The sequence below is a fragment of the Lactuca saligna genome, chromosome 6, assembly GCF_052625555.1.
Source record: "Lactuca saligna cultivar CGN05327 chromosome 6, ASM5262555v1, whole genome shotgun sequence".
NCBI lineage: Eukaryota > Viridiplantae > Streptophyta > Magnoliopsida > Asterales > Asteraceae > Lactuca > Lactuca saligna.
In genome coordinates this window covers 156149326-156174925 of record NC_136422.1, presented here as the reverse complement: position 1 = coordinate 156174925, position 25600 = coordinate 156149326, and positions in this window count along the sequence as shown.

Genomic DNA, 25600 nt, shown 5'->3' with positions numbered 1-25600 from the left:
AAGCTTTTATAAAGTTTTTCTAGCTTAGGATGCCTTACATGAATCTAAAGTTTGCAAATTTACATGGTAACTACACCATAAATGGTTGGATTTGTGATTTGAAGCCTTGATTCCACTAGAAAGGACTGAACACAATGAAGGTTGAATGGAATCGACGAGTTGCTTAGCCAACTCGACGAGTCAGGAAGGGTTTTTCTGGGTCTTGAGTGATTTCTATGAACTAATTAAGAGTTTTCAGCTATTAGACATTGAGGAACTCGATGAGTTACTCAGGTGACTCGGTGAGTTAATGGACTCTGAAGGAACTTGACGGGTTGCTAGATGCACTCGACGAATTAAGTTAACTTGGGGCTTTGACCTTGACCATGGCTTTGACCTTGACCATGGCTTTGACCTTGGATTTGGAATTGCTAGGGTTGGCCATTTAGTATTTCAAGAGTTTTTGGATAATGGGCCTTCTTGGGTTAGGTCGATGATGGGTTGGGCCTTACTGGCCTTTGTGGGCTATTTCAGGTTCGAGCTATTATTTGGGTTTGTGGGTCGTTGGACCAATTCAAGATGGATGTTTTGATTGGGAATAAGTTATTGGGCTTTACGGTAAGGCCCATGCTAGGGTTTCGGCCTAATTTGGAAAATTGGGCCATTGGTGGACTTTTATGAGTATTGGAGTTTTGGGCTTGGGCCTTAGTTTTGGATAATACTAGGCAAGAGGTAGAATGATTATTTTAACCCATGTATGAATTAATGATTTTAGCGTGGAACCTAACTGCTAGTTGGGCATATAGATTGGTATTGACAGCTCGGGAAGTCGACGGGGCAGCAGCTAAGGATGTCATTAGGGAAGCTTTTGTATTCGAGGTGAGCCTCCTTACCATACCAATTGGTCGATGGCACCAAGGATGGCCCATTTACCTAGTTGTAATAATTAATGTGCATATTCTATCGATACATTATGTATTTATGTGAAGGCCATGCGGGGGTTCCCATGGCAATTAGTTATATGTAGTATGCCAGTTGTCTTCGTGACTCTTGCATGTAGTGCATATTTGTGAATGTGCTATCAATATGTTATGTGTTTATGCGAAGACCAAGTGGGCGTTCCCGTAGCCTATTTTATGCAATTTGGATTGATAGTTAAATATATGACATGTCACTATGACATTGTATGGAAGTCCCTGGGGGTTCCCATGGCAGTATATTAAGATCATTAGAAGGTTCCTATGGCATTTGGTATAAGTGCTTGGAGGGTTTCCACGACTTCCTAGTATGTTTTCATGTTTAGTTTGCATGATATTTCTATGATTGGGAAAGACCGTGTGGAGCTTCCCACGACAGTAAGCCAAAACCACGTGGGGGTTCAAGTGGCGGCTATTAAAGGCCACGTGGGGGTTTCCCATGGCACTTGGTGTAAGACCTTGGATGGTTTCCACGACATCCTTATACTTTTTTATGCATGGGTTATGTGATTGATATGACCTATATGATTAATATGCGATTATGTGGATTATATGGATTATTTGGGGTATGCTCTTGGGAACTTAGTAAGCTTTGTGCTTAAAGTTTTGTTTTGGTTTCAGGTATCATTGTTTTGGAAGGGAAGGGCACAGCTTGATCACATTACACACACTTGTGCTTTCCGCATAATGTGATTTTGGGATTTACTCTATTGGGTCTAAAATATGGTTTATACTTTGCTTTTCTAAGCATTTGTAGTTTTTAGTCTAGGGCGAAAACCAATCTTGGGTTTAATTGTAGCTTGGACCGAAAACTCATGTGTTTTCGGTCTAGCCTTTATCTTGTGGGATTGGATATTCGATCCATATGTGTAAATAGTCATTAGGGGACTATTTAAGGATGAGATACTATAGTATTAGACAAGGGGGACATTTTCAGTCTTGGGAGTAAGGAGCATTCGTTGTCATATTGGTGATAGAGAGAGAAAAAAAAATAAAGAGAAGAAGTGCGTCCATGTGAATCTTGTGTAACGGATCACCATTGAATATATTGAATACATTGAAGATTCATCCGGTTCTTCTTCATCTTCTTCTCCATTACATCTTGCATCATCCACTTGATTGGGATACCAGACCATCAAGTGGATCGGATTGATACGTCAAGCGAATTTGGGGACTTACAGTTGGTATCAGAGCTTGGATCGTATAAATTAAATTGGATAGATCTTGAACATTTTTGTATTTTTTTTGTTGGAGTATTTTACGTTTTTTATTAGTTTTGGAAAAAATATTGGGGGTTTGTTCTTCGTGTTCTTCATAAAAATGAGTTTTTGATCGAGTTTGGAGCTAAAAAATGAAAAAAAAAGGTTTTTTTTATCGTAACCAGCGAGAGTTCGGTCAGCAGGTTCTCGGTCTGAAGCACGTATGCATCTGAAAGAGAGGTTCTTGGTGGCGCGTCTGGAGGTTCTTGGCCAATAACTCATTTGCGGTAAGAAACAGTTCTTGGTGTAGCGTGTCCGAAGCAGTTTTTGGTGGAGCGTGGCCTCACAAGTTTTCGGCCTTGGACGATTTCTGTCCACATGTGTTCAGTCTGCAGTCATTTTCGGTGAGCAGGCATCGCAGGTTTTCAATCGCATTGTCGCCAACAGACCATCTTCGGTAAGGTTTCTCAATCCAGCTAAGAGCCTTCGCATTATTGGTCCAAATTTCAGAATTTTGACAATTTTGGCCCAAAATATCAATTTTTCGAAATTTGAAGTTTCTTTTTCGGTGCTAAGCTTTGACTTTTGATTTTTGACTATCATTTTTGAGTTTTGACCTTAAAACTTGACTTTGACATCCAAGTTTTATCTTTTACTTTAAACTTTTCCTTTCTCGTTTAACTTTCAAGTTTTCACAATTGGCTTTTCGGTTTGACTTTTAAAGTTTGACTTTTAAGGTTGAATGTCAAGGTGTTAAGTCAAAGGGAAATTTTTGATAAAGAATGAGTTCTTCAAAAACCATGGTAGATAAAACTTCATGTTCTCAATCTTGTGAAGCTATAATTAAGTTTCTCTGTGATCAAATCCACATATTAAAAAGAGAAAAGGATGACCTTAGGTATAAAGGTTATACTATTAGGAACGGTCAAAAACCCTTAAAAGCAAAACTAGAGGCCAAAACAAAGGACTTTAGAAAATGATAAGAAGAATATAGCAACAAATGTGCGAATTATACCTATGTTAAGGAACAAATTGCTAACTTAACTGCCGAACTTGATGCATTAAAAGCTAAATATAAAGATGATGAATTCAACTTTAAGAAATTTTATGTGTTAAGTGAGGTAGTAGCGTCCATGATAGAAAAACAATTAACATTTAAAGATAATGAAACTAAGGGCCTAGGGTATCATAGTGTTCCACCTCTTTTCAATGACAACTATAACCTACCCCTTGAAACCAACGAGGTAGAGATACCTACTCAGTATGGAAAAACCCTTGTACCTTCTTTAGTTAAGAATGAATAATTATGTTAAACTGAGAGTGTTGAGCTGAAGGATTCTAATGATTATAGTGCTAGTGCAAGTAAAGTAGTAGCAGATGTGGACAAGGAGAACGGAAATCATTATAGTTCTGTTGATTATATTGATTGTTAAACAAATGACTCCTTGAATTCTGAATTTGTTGCTTTTAATCAACCTGTTGTTGGTATATACATGCCACTAGAATGCACAAGGTTGGTTGAATGCGCCAAGAGGGATAAGAAACTATTCAAGGTCACATTCAAACAATGGCGACTTGAATGCCAAGAAGGGAAAGAGTCAAATTCCCAAGGTTAGGAAGGATATGTCGGCCAAGAAGTCAAATTCAAGAGATGCACCAGTGAAACCAAGACCGGTTAGGTCAAACTTATCTCGGCGGCTGACTTCAAGTTAAAAATCAAGTGATAAGGCACCCATCCGATCAAACAAGAAATGGGTCAAACCCGAATATAGATGGGTACCAAAGGTTCATACTCCTAAATCTTCTAATAACTCTAATATTTCTTCATATTCTATTTGTGATAAGCAGGATATGCCATAGGAGAGAGTCCTTGCAAAGATGACAAAGATCCACCCAATTTCAAAATGGACTGGGATCCAAAGACCAACTAATCCGGAACTCTATGTTGGAGCAGCAATGGAGGCATATAATCAGACTTTGGTTTGTTGATAACGATTGTTCCAAGCACATGATAGCGGATATCTTTCAATTGTACAACACTCAGAACTTTAAGTGAGGGTATGTTTCCTTTACAGGAAAGGAAGAAATGAAAGGCTCACACATGGGGTTTGTGATTAAAGATGTGAAGAATTTTCAGCTTTGTTCCGAGATTGAAATATGTGTGTTGTTCTTAGACCATCTGGATGAAATTTCCATTGGTGACTTATGGTTTGAGTTTTCTTCTTGATACTACTGAGTTTTTCTTAAAATGATTCGTTTTGAAGTCAATCTTTTATTTTCTTATAGTTTTTCGTTTGTAGGTATTGTTATCGGGAAGTGATATGAAGTCTAGTGCGAAAGGGCAATCTGAAATTCGTGTAATGCACTAAAGCCAAATTGTTTGGACTTTGTGCTCAACACACTGGTAGGCATGAAGGATTCAAAAGGACTAGACATAGATTGACAATGAAAGGACTTGATAGTATGGACTTACATAGTTTCATTTGGACGGACCATATGACGCTTGGGTAGATTGAGCAGTGAGATAAACAAGGGAACCTGCGGGATACATTAAAATCGTATGTATCTAGAATTGTGGCTCAACATTTCCTCGATGTATGGACTCATTTCCTTTATTTCGGTATTGATAAGAAGACTATGGGTTTTGATAAAGTAGGTATGTAGGAAATTATTTTCTTGCTTTCTATCTGTCAGTCATATGTTGCTTCCTCTGCATGATTGGAACACATTCGGCCTGGAATGAAACATATGCAACTCTATGTCTATGCACCCCTTTATCTATGCAATTATTTCTATCTATTAGCCATATGATGTCCCTCAGCGTGAATGGAAGATCTGACATGGGACATAACATATGCACCCTACTATCTCTCTAATCCTATATCTATGTTAGTCATATGTTGTTCTCTCTGCGTGATTAGAAGACATCCGGTCTGGGATACAGCATATGCATTTCTATATCTGACTTCTCTCTAAATGATTGAATATTTAACTAAAGTAAGGAGTTCTTTAGAAGTTCTTGATTACCAAGGAATATCAGGATGTGGGGGAACACGTTCTAGTACATCTATAATTGAACCATTTAATACGTTGTTTGTAGATCTCACTGCTTAATTTAATTGGAAAAAATATCATTGGTCTTCGTCAGCTAAATGGTCCATTTAGGAATATAGGCACAAACGTCTTGTCATTTATTATCTGTCCAACTTGTCAATATCCTTTCTATTTAAGTGGACCACAATATCGGTGATCGACCAGATCTAGACATGCAGGTGTGTGCTAATAAACGATATTGAATTGCTTGACGACTTTGATCCCAAAAGTCTTAAATTTAGTCATTATTTTTGTTTTTGTTAAATTTGGTCATAGATTTCGTCTATGCACAAATTTAGGGGGGGGGGGGGGGGAAATTAAAAATTTTAAAAAATAAACAAAAATTAAAAAATTAAAAAATAATTTTATTTCTGTTTTTATTTCTTTTCAAAAAAATCAAAAACCCAAATATATTTGTGTTTCTGTTTTTTTTTTAAATAAAAAATCCAAAAATATTGTGTTTTTTTGTTTTTTTTTTATCTTAAAGTTTTTGTTTGTCTTAAAAACTGAATTCTAAGACTCGTGGAGACTGTATTGAGATTTTCTAAGCCAATGCTTCATCCGTGATTGTCGAAGAATATTCATTCGAAGAAACAAGAAATGAAGACTATTCTTTCAACATACAATCTTTCAACCCCAAAAGCAAGGTCAAGTTGTACTTGAAGATTATGGGACAAATTGCATTGAAGACCCCTCAGTCAATTTGCTGCTATCTATGAACCTGCTGATGTGATCCAGAAGAATCGGTCTCTCTAGCATTCTCTCTGAAGATTCTCAAGTTGAAGGTGTTAATTTTAAAGAATCTTTAGAAGAAGCACCTCACCCAATGTGCGTTCAAAGTCAAATTTTTTAAGAAAAGCCCAACGGTTCAAGATGAAGTCAGTTATTGAAGATTCATAGGTTCATCTTATATTTGTGAAGAAAATTGAAGATAAACGCTGATGCTAAGCTCATATTGAAGATAGAGAAGAAAAGCAAGCTACAAACCTAGGGGAGTTTGTTAGGCTGTAACGACTAAAATTTCAACAAAATTTAAACTTTTCAAAAACATGCCAATTCATTAAGTTATTACAAAAAGGTTTTCAATACATTTATTATCAGAGCATTCCCAGGTCCATATCATAAAACATAAACACTAGGAGCGGTACGATCATGCCTTTGCCTTGCCACGGTCTCCTGAAGAACCTGAAAAACATAAAACCACAAATGTAAGCCCGAAAGCTTAGTGAGATACCCCCAAAATACCAACCACATATACCATACACATAACATGCTATATCATAACGAATCGTAGAACAGCCATGCATATCGGGTCTGCGGTAGGACTGGTCCGCCGTGATGGGCTTTAGTCCACCTCGTCCATCCTGCGAGTCTAGTCATGTCCCTCAAGTCTGCAGTGTGATTGGTCCGCCCACACCGGGCCTTCAACCCACCTGGTCCACTCTGTGAGTCTACAGTATGACTGGTCCGCCCGCATTGAGCCTTCAGTCGGCCTGGTCCACTCTCCGAGCCTCGGCACGTCTGGTCCGCCCTCGTGGGGCCTACAGCTTATCCGGACCGCTGGCTGGGCCTTCGGAACAACCGGTCCGCCCTGGGTATCTTGGCCTACAGCACAAAGCAAGACCCGCCTCAACCCAACTCCAGTCCAAACAACCATGTGCACATAACATACAATCATATAACAGTTCATAGTCCACAAACCGATCGAACAGATCGCCTAACATATCATTACCCTAACTGGGATAGCGACCTAACCGGTCACTAGCATAGCATCACTCCACATAGCGGGAAATCGACCCTAACTAGGTCTCTAGCATATACCATCCTAGCTACCAGGATGCAGACATATCAAAGTAATAACATAACAACCATATCCGAATCTCAATCCAATAAAGGTCCGGCCTTGGTGCCTTAAACCCTGTCGATATAGTGAGGATAACTCACCTCGCAACTGCTGACTGAAAGGATAAGATCATGCTGATGCAACCTCCGACCCGAACTCCAACACTGTCAATACCCAAAAGACTGAATCCAATAAATACCACTAATTACCAAACTACCCCTGGAAGTCAACTGGTCAACCCTTGGTCAAAGTCAAAGTCTACCCCTAGCTGACATCACTCGCCGAGTCATCCTGATGACTCGCCGAGTCCCCATACACAGAACCTCCTTCAATTTGCGACTTAACTCGCCGAGTCATCCTTTAACTCACCGAGTCACAGCCTTCCCAAAAGAAACTTGGACCCTACGACCAGACTCGCCGATTCCAAGAACAGACTCGCCGAGTCCACAACTATCTTCAACCTACTCGCCGAGTTGTTCTTCCAACTCACCGAGTTCCAGGCCATCTTCATCCAACTGGCCGAGTTCCAGTCTTTCTTCAAGCAACTCGCCGAGTCCACCCATGTGACTCGCCGAGTACCACCGGGTCTGAATCCATACAGAGGCTTTCCAAGCCATGCAGATGATCCAAACCATAGATCTACCCCTCCTAAGGCCATCCATCACGTAAAGTGGCAATCTTTACGTGAATGCAAGAAGATCTAGGCATTTTCACTCTAGGGTTTGGGTTTGGGACAAGATAGCTCCATCAATCTGTCAACAACAGGGACCTTTATGCATTCAAACCCCTTCTCCATTCCAGATCTAAGGTAGCAACCTCAGATCTAACCTCTAAACTCCAATGCATCAAAAGATATGATCTTTAACACCTCCAAAAATGATGAATATAAATAATAGCAGCTCAAAGAATGAAATAATACCTCAAAAGGAAGCTCCAAGAGAATATTAATCTGAATACTTGCAAAGCCCTTTGATCCAAGTCTCTTCCCCTTCAAGATTTCTTCAACAAGAACTTCCCTAAGCTCCAAATGCACTCCAATCCTCCACAATCACGTATCTAGGCTTTTTGGACTTCAAGGGAGATCAAGGAGGCTGGGAAGAGGGTATAATGTCCTTTATATAGGGCTCATCCTCCGGATTTTGGGTTTTCTCCACTCAGCGCCTACTCGCCGAGTCCAGCTCTGGACTCGCTGAGTTGGCCACTTAACACGCGACCTGAGTCGCGACTCTACTCGCCGAGTTGCCCTTCAAATTTGTAGTTTTAGCCCTTCAACTCTACTCTTGATATTCCGGGATGTTACAATTCCCCCCCCCCCCCCCCCCACTTAAATTAGGCTTCGCTCTCGAAGCCAGTAGCAGCTCAACTCTAGAAATTCTCTTGCATTACAACTCCTGCATTAACCTAACCAGGCTCCTCAAGGCACAATCATGGAAACCAGAAACTCACTTCCTCCTTTCTCGCGGTGTCCTGACCACCTTCATAATCCGGCAACCGGCTTTACCCTCTGATACCCACTCCTAACAACTGAGTACCACCCATGATGCAACACTGCTCCAAATCACAACCATTACTTGACCCATATGAGCTATAAATAACTATGCACCACCAGATTCCCTATCCGAGTCCAACTCTATCCATTCCAAGCTGACAGAAAAACACATTCTTCAAGGCAACTCTAGTGAGTTCTCCTCTTGTAATCACATGCACGTGTGGAACTAGCTCTGGCACCCTAGGGTTAGGAAAACCCATCCACTGACGACCCTCAAAACATCCCTCGGGCTGGACCACTGATATGCAATTCCTTCACCGAAGTCAAGCTGGGAATCCAAAACTTCATCCCTGTATCCCTTACGAACCTCTTGACTTTACACCCTCGGAATTTCCTTCCGTGACCTCGGCAGACGTCCAATCCGAAAGTGATTCCATACCACCGCCGCACACACTGTGCCATAACCATAATTGGAACACCCCAATCATAACTTCGCACTACTAATTCACTTCCGTGACTGACATTCCCTCTCGGAGCTACATTCCTTTCCCTTTTTCCTTACCAAGGAGATCCGCTTGGCAGTCTTGACACTACCACAAATGCCACGGTGCTCACCCAATACTACACTGTTTCCATATGGCATAACCGCCATCCCATGCACCATACATACTCTGAATCCACTCGCGAAGACTCTCAAGTCCACGCTTGACTTCCTATCTTGATCAATATCCGGGGCCAGACCTTGCAACGCTAACATATCACGATATACTTACTCCATTTTCTCGCACCGATCTAACGACACATGCAGAGTCTTCAACATGATTGGACCGCCTTACCAGGCCTTCAACCAAACTAGACCACTCTCATAACCTTCAACAGACTTGGACCGCCCTCCAGGGCCTTCAGTCTGGCTGGACTGTTCCCCGAGCCTTCGGCCTGATTGGTACGCCTGTCGGGCTTCAGTATATCTGAACCGCTCGACTAGCAATCAACATTCCGAGTTACTCCTTCGGAAAACTCCTCCCATGCATACTATCTAGCCCTCTAGGGGTTCCGAACTCTACTTTCATCCCATATACTCAGTTCCGACCCGATCCTAAGCCCCTCACAACCAATCGCTCGTGGTCTGTATCCCACCCCATACGCCTGGCATTTACTCATACCAGCCAATGCCTTTGGCTGACCGAGACACTACTGAATCCCATGCAGCTAAACAACCTTTCATGCTCGTCGATCCTCCGAAGAATTCTCCAATTCTCCCCCACTTAGAGCACTGATTGTCGACCACCGGTCGCCATCACCGACCTCCCTCAACAACCATTCACGACACATACTCTTTCACGCGAACCGTTTCCCACTTACACGAACAACCAGCACCAATCGCATAACAATATTAATGATCCCGGCATGAAAGAACTTGATCCCCAGCTAACCGCTCCTCAGGCTGCAAATGTTACCCGATATCCAGACCAACACCAGATTCCCACGAACAACCCACATGAAAGATAACCAACGAAATTTCTAACACTAAGCCCATAACCATGCCATAACCCTCAAAATAAAAGAATACAACACCGAAAACCATGCAACGAGACTAGCAGATAAACGATACTCCACAATAATCATAAATAAACGTGATAGCAAGAAAGAAACATACCCGCAGCTGCATTCGGCACTGCTCTGACCTCCTCTGCTGCAAGCTAAAAAGCACGACCCTGAGGCCTTGGGGGCTCCGCTCCACCCTGACCTCTACCTGTGATTCTCAACGTGGCCGGTGCTGGAGCCTGCACCGGTCCTGCAGCAAGCTGTGGATAATTGACCCTCAAGTACCAAACCTGATGACAATGATAACATATCCTCAAATCCCGAATCGGCGCTGACTGCCGACAATCCCTCACATAGTGCCCCTCCTTTCCGCACTTGCGGCATGCACCACCGGATCGAAAAACTCTGGTGTGACCCCTCCCACACTTCCCACAAACGTGGTTGCCCTGATCTCCCATCCTGGAATCAACGGTCTTAGACCGTTTCATCACCGGCTGCGACAGTACCGGAGCTTGCCTCAGCTCACGCAACTGCAACTCAATCTCTAATCACGCCGCCTGGCGGCCTCCTGCAACTCCAACAAGGTCTCGCACCTCTTCATGGACATAAACTGTCTGATATCTCTCTTTAGCATACTCAGATATCAGCACATCTGAGCCTGCTCCGAAGCGAACTCAGGCAAAAAAATCGCCCTCTCAGTAAACATCCTGGTGATTTCCGTCACCGACTCTGAATCCTACTTCAGCTCAAGGAACTCCTGATCCAACCTCTCCCTCTCGACCTACGGAACATAAAAACTGCTGAACATCTCTCTGAACTGATTCCATGAAACCGCAGCCCTCTGCACATCTAAATATGACCCCATGGTCAACCTACACCAATCCTTTGCACCGAGCCTTAAAAGGTTCAGAGCACACCTCACCCTCTGATCAGCAGGGCATGAACACGTGAAGAAACACCCCTCCACGTCTGATAACCATCTCATAGCAACGATCGGATCCTGAACCCCATCAAAGGTGGGAGGCTTCGTATTATCGAAGTCCCGATACTCAAAACCTCTACTAGCTCCTCCCCCTGCCGCTACTACAACCGCTATAGCCGTCGCGACAGCCGTCTCCGTGAGAGCCGCATAGCGCTCATCAAAATACTCCACCATGGCAGTCTTGATCGACCCAAACAGTTCCAGCATCTCGGCCGGGAACAATGCAGCAACCTCATCAAGCAGGATCTCACGAATCCTCGCATCCAAATCGCCTGTGCTCATCTGTCCAACAATCTCGGGTGGTACGGACCCGCCCGGAACTCCCTTTCCTGCTCCAAATCCTGACCCGGATCCATTCCCAGCATGCCTTGAAATATCCATACTGAAAATAAACCACCAAAATCTCAGACACTTCCCACTATCCCAGGAACCAACTCTTAACCTAACCCTAGAGGTCATGGTTTCCCTGATACGCGTATGGGTCATGTGCTTTTAGTAGTACGGGCCCATACTACCTTCCACACCTACCCATATTTGTATGAAGTACTACCATAAAACCCTAGTGAAAACATACATAAAAACGCTCTATCCTCACTACTAGAGGAACACTAGAAATCTCTCACAAGGAAACCCTAGGCTAACAAGCATCATAAATCAGGCAACACATCATGAAATCCTGAAGTTCCCTAGCCTAACACTAGCATGCTGTTCTATCAAAGCTCAATAAAAAAAATATCATGTATGGTATTTTGGGGTTACTTACTGGCTTCGGCGGATCGTACCTCCGCGTCCTCCTTTACTTATTTTGAAAACCATTTTAAATTCTCTTTTGAAAACCCTCCTCGATTTGAGACTGGAGTCACACAAGTGTTCCTCCAATTCACTCAAACCAAGGCTCTGATACCAACTTGTAACAACCAAAATTTCAACAAAATTCAAACTTTTAAAAAACATGCCAATTCATTAACTTATTACAAAAAGGTTTTCAATACATTTATTATCAGAGCATTCCCAGGTCCATATCATAAAACATAAACACGAGGAGCGGTACGATCACGCCTTCGCCTTGCAACGGTCTACTGAAGAACCTGAAAAACATAAAACCACAACTGTAAGCTCGAAAGCTTAGTGAGATACCCCCAAAATACCAACCACATATACCATACACATAACATGCTATATCATAACGAATCGCAGAACAGCCATGCATATCGGGTCTGCGGTGGGACTGGTCCGCTGTAATGGGCCTTCAGTCCACCTGGTCCACCCTCCGAGTCTAGTCATGTCCCTCGTCTCTATAGTGTGGTTGGTCCACCCGCACCGGACCTTCAACCCACCTGGTCCACTCTCTGAGTCTACAGTATGACTGGTCCGCCCGCATAGGGCCTTCAGTTGATTTGGTCCACTCTCCGAGCCTCGCCACATCTGGTCCGCCCTCGTGGGGCCTACAACTTATACGGACCGCTCGCTGGGCCTTCGGAACAACCGGTCCGCCACGGGTATCTTGGCCTACAGCACAAAGCAGGACCCGCCTCAACCGAACTCCAGTCCAAACAACTATGTGCACATAACATACAATCATATAACAGTTCATAGTCCACAAACCGATCGACCAGATCGCCTAACATATCATTACCCTAACCGGTCACTAGCATAGCATCACTCCACATATCGGGAAATCGACCTTAACCAGGTCTCTAGCATATACCATCCCAGCTACCAAGATCCAGACATATCAAAGCAATAACATAACAACCATATCCGAATCTCAATCCAATAAAGGGTCGGCCTTGGTGCCTTAGATCCTGTCGATATAGTGAGGATAACTCACCTCGCAACTGCTGACTGAAAGGATAAGATCACGCTACTGCAACCTCCTACCCAAACTCGAACACTGTCAATTCCCAAAAGACTGAATCCAATAAATACCAATAATTACCAAATTACCCCTGGAAGTCAACTGGTCAACCCTTGGTCAAAGTCAAAGTCTACTCCTGACTGACTCTACTCGCCGAGTCAACCCGATGACTCGCCGAGTCCCCATACACAGAACCTCCTTCAATTCGCGACTTAACTCGCCGAGTCATCCCTTAACTCACCCAGTCACAGCCTTCCCAAAAGAAACTTGGACTCTACGACCAGACTCGCTGAGTCCAAGAACAGACTCGCCGAGTCTACGACTATCTTCAACCTACTCGCCGAGTTGTTCTTCCGACTCGCCGAGTTCCAAGCCATCTTCATCCAACTCGCCGAGTTGTTCTTCTAACTTGCCGAGTTCCAGTCTTTCTTCAAGCAACTCACCGAGTCCACCCATGTGACTTGCCGAGTACCACCGGGTCTGAATCCATACAGAGGCTTTCCCAGCCATGCAGATGGTCCAAACCATAGATGTACCCCTCCTAAGGCCATCCATCACGTAAAGTGGCAATCTTTACGTGAATCCAAGAAGATCTAGGCATTTTCACTTTAGGGTTTGGGTTTGGGACAAGATAGCTCCATCAATCTCTCAACAATAGGGGCCTTTATGCATTCAAACCCCTTCTCCATTCCAGATCTGAGGTAGCAACCTCAGATGTAACCTCTAAACTCCAATGCATCAAAAGATATGATCTCTAACACCTCCAACAATGATGAATCTAAATAATATCAGCTCAAACAATGAAATAATACCTCAAAAGGAAGCTTCAAGAGAAGATTAATCCGAATACTTGCAAAGCCCTTTGATCCAAGTCTCTTCTCCTTCAAGATTTCTTCAACAAGCACTTCCCCAAGATCCAAATGCACTCCAATGCTCCACAATCACATATCTAGGGTTTCTGGACTTCAAAGGAGATCAATGAGGCTGGGGAGAGGGTATAATGTCCTTTAAATAGGGATCATCCTCCATTTAGGGTTTTCTCCACTCAGCGCCTACTCGCCGAGTCCAGCTCTGGACTCACCGAGTTGGCCACTTAACACGCGACCTGAGTCGCGACTCTACTCGCCGAGTCCACCCATGGAATCTCCAAGTTGCCCTTCAAATTTACACTTTTATCCCTTCAACTCTACTCTTGATATTCCGAGATGTTACATACGCCAAAAGAAAATAAAGCTATAAATAAAAGGGGAGATTGTAGGGTCTAAAATATGGCTTATACTTTTCTTTTCTAGGAATTTGTAGTTTTCTGTGTAGGGCTGAAAAAAATCTTGGGTTAAGTTGTAGGTTGAACCGAAAACTCATGTGTTTTCGGTCTAGCCTTTGGGTTGTGGGCTTGGGTTTCTAGTCCGTATGTATAAATAGTCATTAGGGGAGTGTTTAAGGGTGAGACACCAGAGCATTAGACAAGGGGGACATTTTTGGTCTAGGGAGTAAGGAGCATTCATTGTCATATTGGTGTGCTAGAGAGAGAAAGTAGAGAGAAGAAGTGTGTATGTGTGTGTGTGAATCTTATGTAACAGATCACCATTGAATATATTGAATACATTGAAGATTCATCTAGTTCTTCTTCTTCTTCTTCTTCTCCATTACATCTTGCATCATCCACTTGATTGGGATTGAGCACCATCAAGTGGATCGGATTGATACGTCAAGCGAATTTGGGGACTTACAAACTCTAATAAATGTTTTTAATTAGCAATGTTTCAGAATACTTGTAATTAAAGATATATGTGTTTTGATTATAATAAAAATGGAATTTTTACCCATGATTTTTGGGTCGTTACAAAATCCTTACTTTATAGACATGCATGTCCAATGCATATCCTTCCACAAGACAAGGTCAAAAAGGGTAAGAATGGAGTCAAAACTCCATGCATTGCACTTAAGAATATGAGAATCTAGATTTGGAGCATATAATAACCAAGGGGCTTCAAGGACTGATAAAGTTGCAAACTTTATCCAAACCAACCAATTTTAATCAAAAACCATGAAGGAATATACTAAAAACCTAGATCCACAAGAAATGAAACAAAATGATGGAAACTTGGAGACTTACCCAAGTCCAAAAGGTGCACAAATAGATGTATAAAAGGTTGATAGATGATCATTTTCTCCACAATGTCCTCCTTCAAACTTCAAGAAGCTAAAACACCATTAGATAGCTCAAAAGAAAAGAGAAGAGGCTAGGGTTTCATTGATAGATGTTGGAGGCTAAGAAGGAACCCTAGGTAATGAGTTAATGGCTTTGTATATGGGAGAAACCCTAAAGTTCATCGGTATAGGCTGTAGTTGATTGTGACTCGTGACCATCTTTTCGCCAGGTCATAACAATCATCCCAGGTATGCGTTCCTCATTTGAGTTACAAACCTGACCTTCTTCGAATATTCCTGCTCCTTCTCAAACAAACTCAACTCATGATAAGGTCTTTGCTTTCTTTACCATAACAGGTCAAATGTTCATGCTCTAATGACCTTCTATCGAATGATACAATGGCTTGACTCAAGTCTCTATAAGTTAAATTCTAGAACAGAAGACACATTCCTTCATGCTCTAATGTGGTACAACCACATTGTAGCATGTATCATTTTTAGCTACTGGCTACTCAGCCTTAACGATGACTGTAACACTTATGTTAATCGCTTCAATTATATATTCCTTTAATCTTTTGACTAAAGTTAGATATTACACTAAACATGGTTTTCCGAACCAAGTAAATTAGTTCACATATTTATCTTAATCAAACTCAATTATTGAATGACCTCTAGGATCGGAATAACGTTCATTTTCTTAGTCATTACTGAAGCAATGGTAACTACCAAAATAGACAAAACAATGCAACTCAACTACTAGTTCCTTAGTAATCTTGTGAACTTTTCTGATCCAAATGCGAGTCTTGTGCTTCCGGTAATATATGCCTCTAATACCTTTCACACCCACTCATACTCATGCCAAGAATTGCCACGAAGTCTCCAATCACTACACATAATAACCGCAAATCAATTAAACAAATACGAATATGTTCAAATATGTGTATGTCCAAATAGACAATACTAGGCGTTCTAATAATGACTATGTGTTCCACTATGCTTATAAGAATTTTCCTAGACTCATCTTCTAGGATTCTTTTCACATATATGTTTAATATAGCATATTATAACTTTATGCTTCTTTATCTCAACATCAATAATCTACATGAACTTTCAGCACTAAAGAGGCCTTTAACAATGCCTATACTAAAAAGTTGTTTTCATAATAACAGGTTCTGCTATAATCACGGATATCATACAACATGTCCATTTCAGGGATCCAATCCATAACTTCCATAGGTCTTAGGCTTCCAGAAAGATTTGGTGGTTTGGTAGCCATGAAGTTCATGATTTGGTGCTAAGGTAGCCTGAATCATAGCTTAAACTCCTACCATTGTGATTGGTTCTCATTATGACATTCTACACACCATATTATCATTCGGTGTACTAGAGTACGGAGTATATTATAATAGAGAAGCTTTTAGTTATCGTTAGATGCATAATCATCCTTATTACTTCAAAAAGTTATATGTAAGAATTTATATGTTTAGAATCCTAAAAACATAAAGTTTCCAGATCAAGGTCGGCAACAGACCGTAAATCCTTTTCAAATAGCAATCTAGTTTAGCAACCAAATGCATCATATAATATAAATCATTTAGCATATAATAGCAATTTAAGGCACATACCCTTAAGTATCATAGTGATTATACCAATTCAGGTATACAACCTGAAATATTTTAGACACACACCTCAACATCACTTAGCATTCCGAGTTTAACTCTAGAATTTATCAAAATTCCTAGTTCACTTAAACTAATGCTCTGATAGTAACTATCACATCCCCAATTTTATAGACAATTAAAAACTTTTCCTTTATGCTTTAACATAACACAGTATTCTTTAATTAGTGTGGAATTTGTCCCAAAATGTTATTAATGTGAAATGATATCAATATCAAAAGCATTTTTCAAAGAAACTTCTTTCATCAATGTTTGAAAGCTTGAGATGTTATAACTGATATAGAAACATAAGTATAAACTATTCTTTACAAGCCTTACCTTAATTTTTTTAATGGCCTAAAACCCCTTAAATCTCTAGGCAGATTCAAACATCAATATCTTAGAAACTATTATCAATGATACAAGGAAACTGAGTTGGTCAGGCTTACAATCCTGGTGAGCACATAGGGTTTACAACCCAAAATATTATATTCTTATATATATATATATATATATATATATATATATATATATATATATATATATATATATATATATATATTTCACAACAATCAACTAAACTCATTACCCATTCCCTTTATCCTCACTTCCTGATCCTGAAATGATGATCTCGAGGGACCTATCTTAATGGATCTTTTTAAACAAAGAGTATATAATACTGGTTTAGAGATTTTGTTAGCTATAAGTGTTTATGAGGCGACCATGTAGGGGATGGAGTACAATGAATGAACATATAATTCATTGACACCTACATGTAATGAGCCTGCTAGTGTTCCACATGACTTTCTAGAATAGTCAGTGGTCAGCATCTATACTCCTCTAGATGACTGGACACAATTGTACGATAATTTTATGGCCATAACCTCTATTATTATTTCGCACAACCCTTTACTACCAAATACAATTTAAATATAATAAAATAAATGTACAAGCATATAATATCGTTACATCTAAAACAAATATCAAGAACACAGATAATAGGCATATATAGCATTTAATTATCTAAATACTTTGTATCTATGTGTAAGATGAAAGTATTTATGCACTCACTTATTAAAAGTGGATGACATGTGATTAGGGTAAAGCTTTTCCTAACACCTTAGATTTTTCTTTTAAAAGACCTAGATATAATTATCACTAAGTCTTAGTTTTTGTTTCGTAATTATTGAGACTATAATGAAGATAGTCTAAATTACTCAATAATTCCAATGAATATTGATTTGTATATGATAATGAATAATTAAGTAAGATCATTAAAGAGGTAGGGTCCATTTAGTATACAATGTATACTATTTTGAAATCCCACTTTAAATACCTCGCTAAATCTAGCTAGACATTACCCATAAGTAGATAACTAGTACTATGACATGGAACTACAGATAAATCTTGTTTATAGGTTCGTAATAATGGCAATAAACTTAAACATAAGTTACACTTAAAGCATAACAAGTGTAGCTTAACTTATAGAGTTTATTATGAAAATTCGGAAATTACACAGGTAGAACTTCAACTCGAAAGCTCCTTTTCGTCGGGATCTTTGATACTTCAAAGCCCCACTAAAATGATCAAAAGACCGGGAAAATTTAGACTCATGGGAGGAAATATGTAACAACCCGAAATTTTCCATTGCTGAAAAACCCGTTCTACCCGTAAAAATTCGCTGTTTATCGATTCGTCCCGATTTCGTTTTGGGTTAAATTGTTTAAACTTATATGTTTATTATAATTTCATGAGTGTTAAAATCCTTTAAAACTCATGAATATGACCCAAAATAATTAAATTGAAAATTTTTAAATTCTATCCTGCCGGATTAGGGTAACTTAATCGGGTGCGACCAAAAGCCCCGTTTAGTGCCGGTATCGGGTAGAATTCCTCCGTGTCCAAGTTTAAGGACCTATTTAAACATGTTCAAGCTATCATTTGAAGCTTTTTATCTCTCTCACTACTCTCTCTCTAACCTCTCTCCTAAATTCAAGTTAAAGGGTCCAAAATCTCAAATTTAAGGCTTCTAATCACCAAGGTACCTTCTCTAACTTGTTGTACAGCCTCATTAGCCTTCAAATCCGAACTTAAACTTTGATTTTGGACCTCAAACATGAGTTTAAGGCCAAGGAGCATGCTTGGGCCGTAAACTCATAATAAGAGGGTCTTTATGCCTTTAAACCCTTCCAAAACACCAATAAGGGTTGGATACGACTTGTAGAATTATGGAATTGGCCTTGGAACACCTTGAACATCAATTTAGAGGAGTAAACTTGAGTTTACTTCCCAAGAACATGCTTGGGCCGTAAACTCATTGTTCTTGGAGAGTAAACTTCTCTAAATGTTTTAAAATGCCACTTTAACACACCTAAAGCCTTGGGATAAATTCTAGAAGTGTTTACAAACAAGTATTGGACCTTAAAACATATTATTTTCCTCATATAAGGATTTCACGACCATGAGGGTGTTCATGGGCCGTAAACTCCAAAATCTAGGCCAAAAGTCCCTTAAAAATTTATACAAGGCTTGGGAAAAATCATTAGAATCACATGTGATTGTTTAAGGACAAAAACATTAAGGATTTGAAGTGAGGGGGAGTTTATGGCCATAAACTCCATGTTTACAGCTGTAAACTCCAATAAATGGTCCCTATGTGTGTTATAATCCATTCCAAAGCCAAAAACCCAAGTCTAGCAATTATTCCCGAGTGTTATGAAGCCATTTTACACCCAAAATCAACCTCCATGAGTTCATGGCTGTGAACTCATATGGATGAGGTTTTTAGGGTAGTAAACTCCCTAAAAAGTCTACTCTTGAAGAGTAAACTCAATTACCAAGTCCCACGCATCAATACACGTCCGTAGATGTCACCCGGGTTACTCCAAACACTTATATTGAAGTGTTTTCGTTCATTGGAGTGTAATATCATATCTAATTAGAGTTTATAAATCTAATTAGATATATTTGTATACCATTTCGTATTACATAGGAACCTCGCGTGTTATCAAACCTTGAACCGACACTTAGCATCCGGAACGTCGCGTTTCTCAACCGGTGAGTTCATACCCCTACCCCTTTTTCAAATGTTTTCACTGTTTTCAGGGGGAATACAAGCAAAAGTACAAGGAAATGTTGTACTCAAACTTATTATTTTCAGTTTGATTGTTTTCATTCTGTATGATCTAATATCAAAAACTATGTTTATCAAATAGTTCGAATTACGAAGTTAGCTTTCAGATTAATCATAGATTTCTTGGTAAAGTGTTACAATCTAAATTATATTTCATAATCTGCGAATAATTCATACTAATCATTAATTAGAACTAATACAAATACGAATACGAAAGTACAACTAGGAACAGAACGAATACGAAAGTGTAACTAGGAATAGAACGAATAGGAATACTAAAGTAATAATGCGAATACGAATACAAATACGAATACGAATACGAATACGAATAGTATTAGGAGTAGGATTAGGGATACGAATACGACTGCGAATACAAATACGCATACGAATACAAATACGAATACGAATACGAATACGAATACAAATAGTATTAGGAGTAGGATTAGGGATAGGAATATGACCGCGAATACGAATACGAATAGTATTAGGGGTAGGATTAGAGATAGGAATATGACTGCAAATACGAATACGAATACCAATACGAATACGAATAGGATTAGGAATAGGACTAGGAATACGAATACAAATACGAATACGAATAAGTATATCAATATGATTAAGAATAGGAATACAAATACGAAGACACGTATCTAGGTACACCCCATTGTAACACCATTAGGATATCTGAATACCTAGTTAATACAATAGGTACGAATGGAAATTAATCATTACATCGAAATTCAATAACTAAACTTACTTTTAGGAAAGTATGGGACTTTCCTGGGGAACGTTACATAAGTAGAAAAGTGTAATAAACCAGATAACTTTATATCTTTCACAATTGGTAACATACAATCAGGAAAGTATGGGACTTTTCTGGGATCATAGTTAAACATAACCAGAACCGTGTAACCTAACAATTAATCAAACATTACTATTAAGAAAATATGGGATTTTCTTGGATAACAAACTTTTCAGAAAACCAAAGGAAACTCATACATTTTTACAAAACAAACATCTTATGAACTCACCAGTTTCATGCTTATTTTCAAACTGCTTGTATTCTCAGGTCAACATTAGACAGGTACCCATCGATTCCTTTTGGAGAAGACGGAGCATACAGAATACTCGTCTCTAATTTTGTTCATATATACTATGTATCACTAATGTACAACTTTACTTTTGAACAAATGTAAACTTTGATATGTAATGTAATGGTTGTTTACTTTACTTACTATGTGCATTGGATTTTATACTCAACGTGGAGCCTGCCCCAGAAATGTTTCTAACTTAGGTTTTCGGGGTGTGACAAAATATCTCAGAGAGAAGGAGATTGAATGGTGCATGAAAATGGTTGAACTCATAGCACATATATAAGTATTTTAGGGAGGTGTGATGCACGCAGACCAGAGGCGTGTCATGTCTTTTGGTTGATGATTCCCTACCCATTTTTTTACCATGTCGTAACTTTCTCATACAAATTCTGTTTTAACTTTCTATATATATACATGCGTAGCTATCGACAAGTATTAAAATTTTCATTTAAACCCCGTCAGTAAATTCACACTTTATTTTTAAACCTTATTTTTATAGAGGCTTAGATACTTAAACCTCCTATAAAAATCATAACTCTTTATATGACCTCTGGTCACTATTGTCTTTATCTTGAAGCATTCCTATTTACGAGAGCTTCAACTCTCATTTACATTCTTTTGGCTAACAGTCAACCAATTTAAATTTCGATTTTTGTGTCCACACTGATGTGTCGAAACTTTGAAAAATCATAACTTTCAATTTCGATTACCACTTTGTTCGTATTACTCTATGTCGTCTATACTTGATATTTTATCCAGTAGTCTTCTTGATTCATTTTGTTATGGAAACATTTGCTAACTTTTCTCAGAAAAAATAAAAATGGTCATTTTTTGTTGTTTCCGACCTTCGGGTCCTTTGATACATCGACCCATGTCGAGGCCATACCTTCTCTTCTATGGATGATTTTTAATTCTAAACCGTAATTTAGCTCTATATTCAAAAGATGAGGCTGGAATGATAGAGCATTCTCATGGTTGTTTTGTATCCAAGTATTTTGGAATGTACTTAGAATAAAAAAATATCAATTTTTGTTGTGAAAATGTCAACTTTCTTGTAGGGACATAAACATCAAAAATCTCAAAACTGACCTTCCACGGACAAAAATGTCAAAAACTGCCAGGGACAAACATGTCAAAACCAAAGGAGAATTTTCAATCCTTCAATTAAAAATGATCAAAGACACTATTTTTCTAGTTAGATTTTGAAAGAAAAAAAACAATTGTGAGTTGCACAACACCTGCACACATTTGTTGATCCTCTTTTGGTAGTATCAAGCTTGAAGCAGAACAAAAGCAACACCATTACATTCTTCATTAGGAGAGTATGCAAAGCAGCAAGAGTACAAAAATAGAAACATCTTAGTAGCAGCAATATATTATATTCTAGAATCCATATCCACTTCTTTCACTACATATCCCCATCTCTTTTTATGTTCTCTCAACCTCAAATCGTATCTAGAATGCTCATGAGCCCTCATTATGAATCTAGAATACCCTACCCGACCCTTAACTCATATTTGGATTGCTCTAGGGTTTGTTAGCTACCGCATGGAGCAATAAAACCTCAACCAACCCCCAGAATATGTCGACATATAACAGATACAAACATATACAGAGAATCATATAGAGAATATCACAGGTAGTCCTAATGATCTTCCGGACTAGCATATTAAAAATAGCATGCATATCTATTCCATACTCAGCATATCAATGAATATCAGGTTATCAAACCAATGTGTGACAACCCGAAATTTCTATCAATGAGTTTTTTCATAGATAGAGTTTTCAAAATCAAGTGTTTGTAATTTGATAGAATGTATTTTATAATAAAGTTAAAAGAACGAAATAAATTTTACCCATTTATAGAAACTAGGGCTTCTGATTCCATATGACAGAGCTCCATTCGAGGTCTTCATATTGAACCCCTACATTGAAACAACATAACAACACCATTATAGTCTCCATTAGGAGATTATGATGGTGAGTGGTGAACTACATATAAAGATGTGAAATGAAACAACTTACCATAATTTTTACACAATGATAAAGATGATAAAATACTACTTAGACATATAAAAAAAGGTCAGTAATCAAATCATTGTTGATGCATTAATCATCATAGGCATTTTACCATATGGTCAAAGACAACAAAATTAAAATCAAACAAAAAAATACATTTTAATTACTCAATACAAATAATGAAATGTTTTAATAAGGAATTGGATGCTTACCAGTGTCTTATAAGCTATATTATGGAAGATAACCCAATTGAGGCTCTTTCATCATCGTAGTTGTTCCATACAGGAGGAAGAAGATCAAAACTTGCCATATTTTTTTACCCAACCAGCAGATCTGAAGCAAAAAGGATTAAATGGCTTTAAACATAGAAGATCGAAGCTTCAACTAGTTCGAAAAAAAAATTATTTTCAGCATAGAAGATAATACCTTAACTTATTCTTAAAGTATGCAGATTTCAAGTGAGGTTAAATGGAAAGGAAAGAAAACAAAAACATAGCCTTGCTCGACCATAATTGAATTGACAATATAACCATGCTCAACCTAACTTGAATCGGAATATACACACATCTATACATACATCAATAACAGTAAGTTACATCGCTAAGGGATAATTCAAACTTGAAGATATGCGTTAGCCAAAAGAACAAAAAAAAAAATAGTATACAGGTGTTAAGTTGGTGCATGTTGCATACCATTTCTTCAAACGATGGAGAATAAGGCACCTAGGGTTTTTTCAAGAAAAGGCGACAAATTTGGTTTGAAAATACAAATTGGTTGAGAACAGATAAGAACATATATGCAACAAAAACTCAATTGCTTGGGGAGGGGCTGGGTCAAGAAAAGGCCATATCAAGATAAGAACAAATATTTTTCGAAATGTTTGCGGACATATTCAAACAATGACTCGATTGTTCAAGGAGGGGCTTAGTTAAAAGTCATGAATATTAAGCATTCGTATGCTTTTAATAATTGTATTTGATGTTTTATAACTTGTACCTCTTAAAATTAAGCATTTGAGGTTAAATGCTTATTAAGGTATAAAGATATATATATATATATATATATATATATATATATATATATATATATATATATATATATATATATATATATATAATTTGGTTTTAGGAATTAAATCCCAAGACCAAGACCGAATTTCCTTTATGAGATAAGGCAAGACCGAATTTCGTTTTCCCTTTGACCCAAGAAACTGAATTCAAACCCCATATGTAAGGATTGGACCGAATATTCCATTCCACATTGACTGTAAACTGATTTCTCACCTTGGTGCCCCACTTATGAACCGAATTCAAGAGGAATTCGGTCTTATAGGAACGAATTCTCAAACTTAAGGACCATTAAGGACCGAACACCCCTTATATATGTGTGTTTAGCCGATTTCCCAATTCATTTCTCACTTGTGCCACCGAATTTTTGCCAAATTTTCTCTCAAGTATCATCAGTGGACCTTCAAATCTTCAAGAGTTTTTACCCAGAATCTTCAAAACTTCATAATATTCTTCAAATCTTCAAGCAATCCTCAAGAACACAAGAACACCCTTCAAAAACTCATATATCCCAAGGATACATCGAATTCATCCCATTCCCCCACCGAACACTCTATATCCCCACTGAATTTACACTCCCTTTGTTTCCAAACATTCCAAATTAAATTGTAAGTATTTTTTACTTAGCTAATTAAATTCACTATTTAAATTAATTAATTATTATTTTAAATTCGACGACAAATACAATTCTTTTTAGGGTAACATTATTAGCGTGTACACTTACACATGGATCGTTTCTACAACACGTTATTTTGATACGAACGCACATTCAAGGTGAGTTCATACCTCTATCTTTTTTTAAACGCTTTTAATATTAAGGGGGGGGGGGGGGGGGGGGGGGGGGAGGGAATGCAAGTAAAAGGGAACAGGTAATCTGCCACCCCCTATCCTTTGTTTATCCCCCTCCCCCATGATTTGACAATTGATACACACATACACACACAAACATATATATATATATATATATATATATATATATATATATATATATATATATATATATATATATATATATATATTATAAATAAAAAATTATAAACAATTAATCAACGTTGCAATTAAATTGTCAAACAATAATTATTATTATACATATTTAGCTCTTAAAACTAGAACGATAATAATGATTATAAATGTTTAGTCATTCAATATACGGGGTGACCCAGTCAACTATAGTTAAAAAATTTCAAGTTTTAGAAAATAATAAATTATTATATACAAAGATAAATTTATAAAAACCTTCAAATAAATACAACAAATTAATAAGGATATATAAAATATAATTAGTTTTTTTTGTAGAAGTAAAAATTGAAATAGTTAAAATAGAAAATATTTGAAAAACAACATTTAATATATATATATATATATATATATATATATATATATATATATATATATATATATATATATATATATATATATATATATATATATATGAGAATAAAAAATGATTTTGAATATTATAAAAACCTTTGCAATTATTTCATAACGATTATTGGCTAAACTTTCTGAAAAT